Source organism: Henckelia pumila, chromosome 2 (genome assembly GCF_033568475.1).
Source record: "Henckelia pumila isolate YLH828 chromosome 2, ASM3356847v2, whole genome shotgun sequence".
In the NCBI taxonomy this organism is placed as follows: Eukaryota; Viridiplantae; Streptophyta; class Magnoliopsida; order Lamiales; family Gesneriaceae; genus Henckelia; species Henckelia pumila.
Window position 1 is genome coordinate 188,959,664 of NC_133121.1, and position 12,178 is coordinate 188,971,841.

Consider the following 12,178-nt stretch of genomic DNA (forward strand, 5'->3'; position numbering starts at 1 on the left):
TTGATTAAATAATACACGTGGTTTGAATAAAATTAATAAAAAGGAAATTTGGCCTTTTAAAACATAAGTTTGTTTGTTTTGGGTCCATATCAATTTTTTTTTTTAAATAAATGAATAATATTGAATTAAAAAAGAGCTATTATTGTTTTATTGATAGGAAAAAGCTAACCAGTATTCAGAATATTAATTGTTTTATTTTCATACTACTGTAAAATTATTATGTTCTGTATTAATTTAATAATGTCATTATTTTATATTTTATGATGATAAAATTTATATTTTACCACTCTAGTTTATGCATAGATATATTTTTAATAATTTATTTTTAAAGTTGAAATAAATTCAATTTCACATAATAATTTAAAGTAATTCAATTTCACTTTTATTGAGATATTAATTTATCTTCTAATGAAATTTTTTACAATTGACGTCCATTATTTGGTTCTATTCTGATCATATTATTAATATGTTGTAAAGAATATATCAAATATTTTATTAGAATTTAAAAATTGTAATATGTTTGTTAAAAATAAATTAAATTGATTGAATTTTAAATTTTCGAAATCGAGCAGGGTTAAACTAATTGAATGTTAAATTTTCAAAATTAGATAATAATGATAATATCTTTTGATTAAATTAAAATTTTGTATTAATTATCTACATAATTTTTTATTATAATATTTTTTCCTTTACACATCATATTTTATTATAATTAAAAAATGTACATTAATTATTTGCATCTTGTTCAATTATAATAAATTTGAAAAGTGAGAGCCATCTTCTGGTTTTCAAATGAAAATTTAATATTCCTTAAAAAAAGAAAATTTAATATTAATATGTTTGCAAGTTGGAAGGGCAACTATGGAAAATGTCGTATAAAAATGTTAAAATAATCTGATCAATTTCAGCTACGGCACGGGTGGTGCTTAACAAATACACACAGCAATAACAAGAACACAATACCAGAAAATTGGATAAAATCCAAACACACAAATCAATCACCAGCTTACGCGAAAGCGATTTAAACAACACAAGTATTTACGTGGTTCGACAAAAAATTTGCCTACGTCCACGGAAGAGCAACACAATACTTTTATTGATCACGAACAAGAGAAAAAATCCAAGCTCAAACCAGAGCTTATTACAGAACCAGACCAGAAAAATTTGATGCTAGATACAGACACAATTCAAACTTAAACACTTTGAATTTTTCCGTCACAATCAGTGCACAAGTTCTGTCTCTCTCTCTCTCTGAATTCTCTTCCTCTTATCTCTCGAAATCTTTTCTTGGAGGTTGAAGAATATGAAAATGTTAGTTATCTCGTTACAACTAGCTTTCATCTGCTTATATAGAAAAGTAACCGACTTTACTTCTTGGGCTTTATTAGGTCAACTAGTTGTTACGGCCCATTCTTTAAGTCAATATGGCCCAAACCCGATAAGCCCTTTACAGCTTGAAGCAATCGATCTTCCCTCATTTTTGATCTGCTTCCTCGCACCAAGCTCCAAACTCCACGGATAATCGATCTACTCTTAGAACTCATCTGCCCATCGACTTAGATCTGATCCCAGTAATTGATCTGACCCCTGAACTCATCTGATCACTGAGATCATCTGATCTCTACTCTTTGATCTGATCTCTTCTCTATTCCCATTCAATCTGACAGAAGCATATTTCAACAATCTCCACTTTGTTTCTTTCAGGTTGACTACTGCTCTACAATCTAGCCTCCTTTGGCTAATTTTCAATCACCGCATTAACTAATTCCAAACACTTCTTGAACTTAGCATACGGCAGTGACTTCGTCATAACATCTGCAGGATTTTCTGCTGATGTTATCTTCTCAAGGGTTACATCTCCTTTTTCAATCATATCTGTGATGAAATGCATATTCACATCTATGTGTTTCGATCTTTCATGATAGACTTGGTGTTTTGTCAAGTGTATCATACTTTGGTTGTCACAGTGTACTACAACTTGATCTTGCTTCAACCAAGCTCCGCTGTCATCCCTTTTAGCCACAACCCTTCTTTTATTTCCTCTGTAACAGCTATGAATTTTGCTTCAGTGGTAGAAAGGGCAACCATTGACTGTAGATTTGACTTCCAAATAATCGATGTGCCATAAAAGATGAACACATATCCAGTCAATGATTTCCTCGTGTCTAAATTTCCAGCAAAATCCAAATCCACATATCAAACCACCGGATCAATTCCATCTTGTTGTTTCTCAAACTTCAACCCAAGCCCAGTAGTGTTTATGAGATATCTGAGAATCCATTTAAGAGCTTCCCAATGATATGTACCTGGATTAGCCATAAACCTTGACACAACACTGATTGCATGTGCCAAATCAGGCCTACTACATACCATTCCATATATGAGACTCCCAACTCCACTAGCATATGGAATACAAGCCATCTTCATCTTGTCCTCCTCACTTTCAAGTGACTGACTAGATGATAGATTCAAATGCTGTCCCAGAGGGGTCAGAACAGGCTTCGCTTTATTCATGTTAAACTTCAGAACTACCTTCCTCAAATAGTTCTTCTGACTCAGATGAATCTTCTGTCTTTTTCTGTTTCTCATTATGTCCATGCCCAAAATTCTCCTTGATTCTCCTAAATCTTTCATCTCAAACTCTGAGTTGAGCTGTTGTATCAAGGATGATATTTCTTCTATACTTTTACTTGCAATCAAAATATCATCGACGTAAATCAGTAGATACAAGATAACATGTTCTTTATCCTTCTTCAGATAAACACATCTGTCATATTGACTTCTCAAAAAACCAATACCAATCATGAACTCATCAAACCTTATGTTCCACTTCCTCGGACTCTATTTAAGCCCATACAATGATTTCCTCAGTAAGAAGACCTTATTCTGTGTTTTCTGATGTATGTAACCCTTTGGTTGTTCCATATAGATGGTTTCTTCAAGGTCACCATGTAGGAAAGCAGTTTTCACATCCAGCTGCTCAAGCTCCAAATCGAGCTGATTCACCCTTGCTAACATAATCCGGATGGAACAATGTTTGACTACTGGAGAATAGACTTCATTGAAATCTATCCCTTCTACTTGACCAAAATCCTTTGCAACCAATCTGGTTTTATACTTGATCTATTTTGTACCAGGAGTTCCTTCCTTCTGTTTATAGATCCATTTGCATCTCAAAGTCTTCTGATGTTTCGGTCTGTCTACTAACGTCCATGTTTGATTCTTTTCCAGTGAGTTCATCTCTTCATTCATAGCTTTTATCCACTTTTTTTTGTGTTTACTTGTCATAGCTTCATCATATGTATTAGGCTCTGAATACTCTACCTCCTCAGCTACTGTAAGTGCATACCATTCCAGATCAGCCTCTCCAAATCTCTTTGGAGCTCTGATCTCCCTTCTGGTTCTGTCTCTAGCAAGATTATAAGTACTCAAATCCTATTTTGGATCACTTGCTGTCACATTCTCATCTTGCACCTCTTCTGAACCATTATCTGTCAAGAAAGACTCCACCTCAAATGGTAATTTGAGGTTCTCACTGATCTCATTGTCCTTTCCATCCATATTCATTTTATATCCCAGCTTGATTTTATCAAACTTTACATCTCTGGTGTTGAAACACTTTAGACCTCTTGACTCCATGTTCCAAACTTTATATCCTTTCACAGCTTCCGGATACCCAATGAATATGCATCTCACTGCTCTTGCTTCCAACTTGTCTTGTTTCAGATGAGCATATGCAAGACATCCGAATACCCTCAAGTTTGAATAGTTTGCAGGTGTCCCACTCCATATTTCCATTGGAGTCCTAAAACCAATTGCACTGGATGGGCACCTATTGATCAAATAGCGAGCAGTAAATAGTGCTTCTCCCTAGAAGGACTTAGGAAGTGTAGCGATCCAACCCGGATCCACTACCTAATCAGAGTTAGAGCTTCATTAAGCATGAAATTAAAATAATTCACTGCAAAAGAGTTAAATATATGCTGGTCGGCAGAATACAATCGACTAAAAAAATTCGATATACAACCCAATCGAATAAATAATTCTGAAGGCAAATAACACCTACAGCTAATCTCGTCGTCCTCTCTGGTCACCGACTCCTCCAAGTCTCTGGGTGTACTTCCAGCACCTGCATCTGCCCTGTCAAATGGGGTGTCCAGACATACAAAAACATTGGACATGAGCGACTACGCTCAATACGGAAGCAATGATATATAAAATATATGCAGCACATAAGTGACTTTAAAACATAGGTAAAATAGTCTAATCAGGGGGCGCCATGAATATACAGCGTCGTGCTGGATAGCTAGTCTGCGGGGCACTCGTATATTCACCCATCAACTATAGCGTCTACTCCACCATCGTGGTCGCTCCTAGTGATAGCAAAACCAGGGGATGAGCCTCCCCAATCCTGACCCGAATCTAAAACAGGATACAAATCTCATATGGAAACTTTCAATACCTGACTCGAATCCAAAATGAGATACATGCTCCCTATGAAACTGTCAATGACTCACCTCTCACGATATGCAGTCTAGTGTGAAAAACATGCATATGCTAAAGCAGTAAAAATATGGTAAACACATAGCACATACACATGCAACACATATATCATATATCATGCCGGCTATCTCGATCAGTACTTATGTACATTACTAAAGGCAGTCCTAGCAATTCCACTTTAGGTTTTCAAGCCTATCATCAGCTCTACAATGCAAAATACCCATGCATCATTATTTAAGCTCTAAAATCCTTAACTAAGATATTACATACTCCTAACTATTTTTAGGAAGCAAAAGATATATCTGCGTCCATCGTCAGCCCACTGATGATGACTACCCCACAACTAGGGCACACCCCTGTTGCGGCTTCGCAGCTTCGAGCACAGCTCCGCCACTCGAGCACTGCTTCGCTACTATTTCAGACACTGTCTGGCTATACTAAAATATATTCCAACTCCAACTCTAAAATAAGAGTACCCAAAAGCCCTAAAATAGAGTCACGTGGATGAAGGAGAGGAATTCGGTGTGTTTGGAAATGAGGCACCTCGGCTCTTTTTATATACAAGGGTTGGACCGTCCGAACTGAACTTAGGATCATCCGAACTCGAATATTACGTCATCTGTGACATCACCTACTAGGACACCTATCTGGAATACTATTCGGACCATCCGAACCTTGACTTCGGAGCGTCCGAAGTCTGATTCTCAGCCAATCAAATTATTTTCCTTATCTTATCTTATCCGGTGATGATCGGACCGTCCGATCCTTCTTCGGATCGTCCGAACTCCGCCCTTCTAAACTAGAATAGGCCCTCCGAACTCAACCACTTCGGACCATCCGATCCTAAGTTCGGAGCCTCCGATCCTGCCTAAGACTCGGAACTTTCTCGACTATTTTCAAGTGTTCTGGATCCATTTTTGAACTCCTTTGGAAATCCCTTAATCATGTTTTACTTAATATAAACATGATCACTTGATTAATTATTTATTAATCAATAATTTTGGATGCGGGTTACTACAGGAAGAGAAGCATTGATCAACATACATCTGACCCTTTTCAGAAGAGTTCTATTCATCCTCTCTGCTAGGTCGTTCTGTTGTGGTGTTCCTGACACTGTTCTGTGTCTGGTAATGCATTTCTCCTTACATAGCTTAACAAACTTGTCTGATAAGTATTACAGTCCATTATCTGTTCTCTGGTGTTTAACTCTTCGATCACTCTTGTTATCAATTGCCATCAACCATTCTCTGAATTTGTCATAAGATTCATCCTTAATGTTTAAGATGAATATCCATACCCTCCTTGAGTAATCATCTATCAAAAATATGAAGTACCTGCCTCCACCATGAGTTTATGTCCGAGAAGGACTCCATAGATCTGAATGAATATAGGTCAATGGTTGCTCAGTTTTGTGACTTCCTTGACCGAATGATACTCTTTTAGATTTTCCAAGAGCACAACTATCACACAACTCCTGTGATTTGATCTTGTCTCCACCCAACAGACCTTGTTTAGACAGCTCATGTAATCCCTTCTCACTTACATGTCCAAGCCTCAGATGCCATAGTTTGGTTCTGTCCTGCTGTTCCTGAATACTTGATGTACTGTAACACCCCAAAAATTTATTACCGAATTAATTGGTAATTAAAATAATTATGGAGTGATTAAAAATTTATTGCGGCCAACTGAGTTACAGAGTGTACTTATAAAATAATCGTGTCAATTAGTAAATGTATTTGACTATTTCTGGATATCTGATAATATGACATTTTTGAGATAATTATTGAGATATCGGAATTAAAATAATTATTTATGCCAGATAATATAATTTAGAAGAATATTTGACCGAGTTGACTGGTAAAAGTCTTTGTTGACTGGTCATGGTCTATGTGAGACTCAATAATTAATTTAAGAAATTATAAGTTTAATTGACTAGTCAAAGTCAATAATTTCAAAAATTAGTGTTATTAGTTGTGGGGTGTGTGTACCAGAAAAATATCAGAATGAAGACTAATTTTACCAGTTGGATATCAAATAAATTAGTACAGATCATAAAATTATCGATTTGCTATAAATCTCAAAACACACACTAAAACACACTCAATAAAACACATATATCAAAATTTTGGCCCAAATTCTCGATTGGTACTGTAGCGGCGCACGGTTTAAGGCTCGCCGAACATTCACCGAAACTCCGATCAAGAATCCGAACGGTCATAACCTAGAGGAGATCAATACAATTCCAACGGTACCAAGAAATAAAAGTTTCAACGGTTGGATCGCCGAGAATCATCAATTTACAGTCATGATTTTACTATTCATCGTCTTCTTCATCGGAAATTCGTGATTCAAGCTCGATTTTGTTGATTTTAAAGGTACTAGATGATGCTTTGATATGTTTAGATCATTTATCGAGCTTATTATAGCATTTTCCGTGGAAAAATTATGCAGATCGGAGCTCGGAAAGCTTCGCCGAAATCGCTCTGTTTTTCTCAGATCTACGGCGCGTCGAAGCTCCGATCCGGTAATGGCTTAGTGCGTTGGATTCTTTTCGTTGAGCTCTACAACCCTGCCAAATTTTGTAATTTTTGGAGCTGTTCTGCGATTTTTCGGAGACCGCGGCCACGCCGCCGCCGTCTTCTTCAGCGAGCCACCGACCTACGACGTGTTAACCATTTTTGACCGGTTCGACGTGATAGATCCGAATATCCAAGTTTAGATTCGAGATTCGAAATCCTTAAGCGGTGAGAGCGCAATAAAGTTCGATAATTTTTGGTCAAAGTTTGATCAGAGTTGACCATGGTTGACTTTTGACCATCATATGATTTTTCACAGATCGGAAGCTCGTTGAGGATATTTAGAGGAAGAAATCAACAGATTAGGGATTTGATCTTTCAGAATTGGATAATTATGAGATTTTCGAGTCCCGATATGCGCAACCGCAACTGTATAGGTTTTTCGTGCGTTTTAAACGCAAAGGTATGTTATACCCTTCCTTGCTCACACCGTTTAGATAATTATATTCACTATTTTGGTTATTAAATTGTGTTGTTGAATTTGTATTTGGATATGATAGCTCAAATTTTAACTCATGAATTATTCACGTTTTTATGTATTGTGGATGATTTTTCTGTCATGGCTCGGTCTTAGTTGTTATTCAATGGTTAATGATTGGATTAGGTCCGTTTGAATGTTGTTTTAAGATGTCTTGAACTAGTGTCGGCTAGGTGCACAGTTGAATGATTGTAGGGATGGTCTATCTAGCGGGCAGCTCAGGCAGAGCTCGGGCGAGTGGGTTGTTCGGGTCGGGTAAAGTGTATTAGGGTCATATGTTATGGTTTGGTTCCGGATTATTTTATTTTGGGCAGGGTAATTTACTTAAAAGTCTAAATGTTTAGTTTATTCATTGAGTCAATTTTGTTATTGGGCCAAAGATGTTCATCGGGCTTAATTTAGTTATTGAGTCTAAAATGTTTATTGGATTTAATTTATTTATTGGGCTTGGTTATTTATTTGGGATAAAGTGTTATTTGGGCTTGAATGAATTGATTTAGTTATAGAGCCTAGCTTATTGGGCTTAAGATATTTATTGGAGGTTTAATTTAATAATGGAGCTAAATTTGTTAATGAGCCTAAGTTGTTTAATTATTTGGTTGAGCTAAGTTTTAAGTTGGACTAAGTACTATTGTGCCAACCAAAGTTTGATCTGGGTCATTTTAAGTGTGATGGAGCTAGTCTAGGTATTTTTGGACCAGTATAAATGTTAACGAGCCAGTCTAAGTTTATGGGCTTTAGTTAAGGGGCAACTACTCGAACTAGCCAGTGGCAAACAAAATAGTCCGTAAATATATATTTAATAGATGTATATGCATATTTTGATATAAGTATGATTTTTATTATGAAAAATGAATTAAATATATATTTACGGGCAAAATTTTAAGAAAATGATATTTCTAAGTTCATGATTCATGCATGTATTTTATGATGAGATAACGGGAATGTAAAAAAAAATATTTTTGGGAAGTTAAAGTGATTTGTGACAAACATGGGACTGGAGGTCGGGATACCGGGCTCGATGACCTTTCCACTTACGATTATGAGTCTATGGATCCCCAAAGGTTGGGTGAAGTGACATAGGGCATTAGGGGTACACCCCACAGGCCGCCACCACGTACGATGGACTTAGATTGATCAATCGAATTAGGTTACACTTCACTGATATGACCCACGGAAAATGATTTTTATGTTTATGATATGTCAATGCTTATGTTACATATTATGATACGTATTATGTTATGATTTAGATTACGACGCAGTTTATGCATACGATTTTACGATCATGCATGCATTAGAATCCTCAGGTTATTTTTATATACGTTATGTGCTTACATGTGGTTTTATTTAGTAGTACTCGTTATTAAAGGTAGAGCATGTTGAGCCTTTAGGCTCACTAAATCTAAATGGTGTGCAGGTGAGCTTTATGTTATTCAGTAGATTGTGGTCCCGACTGGTGGTGAAGACCTCTGTGCATCCGTGGTGAGCTAGCACACTCGTGACCTTCGCCAGCTCATGTTTCAGTTGATTTAGTTTATGATGAGATATTTTATGTATTGAGTTATTTTCCGCACATGTTTACTATTTCTCATTAGTTTGCATACTTTTGAGATTATATTCGTTTGCATGGATTTTAACCTGTTCGAGTTTTTAAACTTTTAAGATGCAATCGATTTTATTATGCATTAAATTTTATGAAAATCTATTTTAAGTATAGATGCATATATGTATGGGCATATATGTAATATTAAAAAAAATTCCTTCGAGTTTGGTTCGTTTCATGTACTTCCTGTGACTGTCTCACCTTGTAGTACATATAAGAGGTTCCTTTTGACAACTTTCATTACAACCAGAGATCCTTTATACACTGAGAGACTTCCTGCTCCTGATTTAAATGAGTAACCCTAAGCATCAAGTGTCCCCAATGATATCAATTTTCTCTTCAACTCGGGCACATACCTCACATTAGTGAGTATTCTGTCAATCCCATCATGCATTATAATTCTCACATTCCCAGAGCCCTTTATCTTGAATGATTGATTATTTTCCAATAGTACCATGCTCTTTCAGATTCTTCCAACTTTTCAAACCCGGACCTTATAGGACACATGTGAAAAAGCACCTTGAATCCAGCATTCATTCGTGGTTTACATCACTTTTACAAACCACCAATACTTCTGCTGAGTCATATCCATCTGAAACTACGGCCAGAGTACCATCATCTTTGGGTTTGTCCTGCTGTTTCCCTTTTTTTTTCTGGACAATCTCTCCTAAGATGCCCAACCTTATTGCATGCAAAGCACTTCAGATTCCCCAAATTTCTGTTCTGGTATCTTCCTTGACTCTTCGATCTGGATTTTGGACTATATTTCTCATTGGATGTCCTCTTATCACTTTTGCCCCTTACCATAAGACTCTCTCCATGTGATTTAGTGTTTGTGTTAGACTTTCTTTGAAGTTCCTTGGATTGAATAGCATACATAACTTATTCCAACATTATCGTCTGTTCTCTTCCATAGAGCAATGCATCCCTAAAGTTCTCATACGTTTTAGGAAGTGCATTCAGAAGTATCAAAGCCCGATCTTCATCCTCAAGCTTTACTTCTATATTCTCTAAGTCATCCAATATATTGGTGAATTTCTCGATCTGGTCTTCAAGACTCTTATCATCCTTTATCACAAAGGAATACAACCTTTGTTTCATGTACAAAAGGTTAGCCAGGGATTTCGTCATGTATAAATTCTCAAGTTTAAGCCACACTGCCGCTCCAGATTCCTCTCTTGCCACCTCTCTGAGTGGTCTGTCACTCAAACAGAGAATTATCGCACTGTGTGCTTTCTCGAGCAATTAATCTTTTTTCTTGATATCGTCAGACATCTCTTCCTTCTTCTTGAGGGCTTCCACCAACCCTTGCTGTATCAAGATCGCTCGCATCTTGATTCTCCAGAGCGAGAAATCATTCTTGCCGGTAAACTTCTCAATATCAAATTTTATTGATCCCACCATTTTTTCTTAGTTTTCCCATAGACAGCGGCACTTGTTAGGATCAAGAGAACAAATTAGATATTTTCCAGAAATTCACCAAACAAATACACACAGCAATAACAAGAACACAATCTCAGAAAATCGGATAAAACCCAAACACAGAGATCAATCACCAATTCACGCGAAAGAGATTTAAACAACACAAGTATTTACGTGGTTCGGCAAGGAGTTTACCTAAATACACAGGAGAGCAACACAACACTTTTATTGATCACAAACAAGAGAAAAAATCCAAGCTCAAACCAGAGCTTATTACAGAACCAGACCAGAAAACTTTGACGCTAGATACAGACACAATTCAAACTTAAACACTTTGAATTTTCCCGTCACAATCAGCGCAACAGTTCTCTCTCTGAATTCTCTTCCTCTTCTCTCTCTAAATATTTTCTTGGAGGTTGAAGAATCTGTTATGTTGGTTATCTCATTACGACTAGCTTCTATCTGCTTATATAGAGAAGTAACCGACTTTACTTCTTGGGCTTTAGGTCAACTAGTTGTTCCGGCCCATTCTTTAAGTCAACATGGCTCAAACCCGATAAGCTCTTTACATCTTGAAGCAATCGATCTTCCCTCATGTTTGATCTGCTTCCTCGCATCAAGCACCAAACTTCACGGACAATCGATCTGCTCTCAGAACTCATCTGCCCATCAAATTTGATCTGATCCCAGTAATTGATCTGACCCCTGAACTCACCTGATCACCGAGCTCATCTGATCTCTACTCTTTGATCTGATCCCTTCTCTATTCCCATTCAATCTGACAGAATCATACTTAACAAAATCTATAAATACATTTGATCGTCATTCTTTCTCCCTATTCAAGAGAGTGTTAAAGATATTATATACAAGATTAACGTGAGACTGATCTTGTAAAAAATTAAAGAATATTTTGTTGTGCAAGGCTTCATCCAAACGAATTCTACAACAAGATTCGGGTGCATTTTATAAGCAATTCTAATAATTTGATATGAATGTTAAAGATCCTGTTGTGAAATATAAAGTCTAACATTTGTTTATAGTGAGTTTAGATTTTTACAACATATGCACTTCTGGGTTCAAGCTTTTTCATATTCAGCATGAAGGTATGACATTGGGCATCGGATGGCGACTTGGAAAGCTATTGGAACGGTTCTGTCAGTTGAGGCTGATTCCAAGGGTTGGTGTATTGGTAATTTTATCCAACCGCATAAAGGTGAAATGGGTCGGGTTTTGTCAGGTGCGGGTATATATTCTCTGCAGATTGCAAAAAGAATAAATAAAACCCCTAAAATTATCTAAATTTCATCAATTTCAAACATCAACAAAAAATAATAATAATCAAGTATTTATGAGCATATATAAATCAAATAATTAAAAAATACTTCAACTCTCAAACCGAAAAACAATGAATACTTTAATAAATTCTAATATCAAATCTAAAAAACCAAAAATGATTCAACTCTAACAATGAAAAAAAAATCAAAATCTAAAATCATAGTCTTGAATAAGTTGGTAGGTTTGTTGCAACATCAAATATCAATGGTTATCGAGTCGATTCCAGAATTTGTTAAATTTACAAAATATAAAAATAATGGT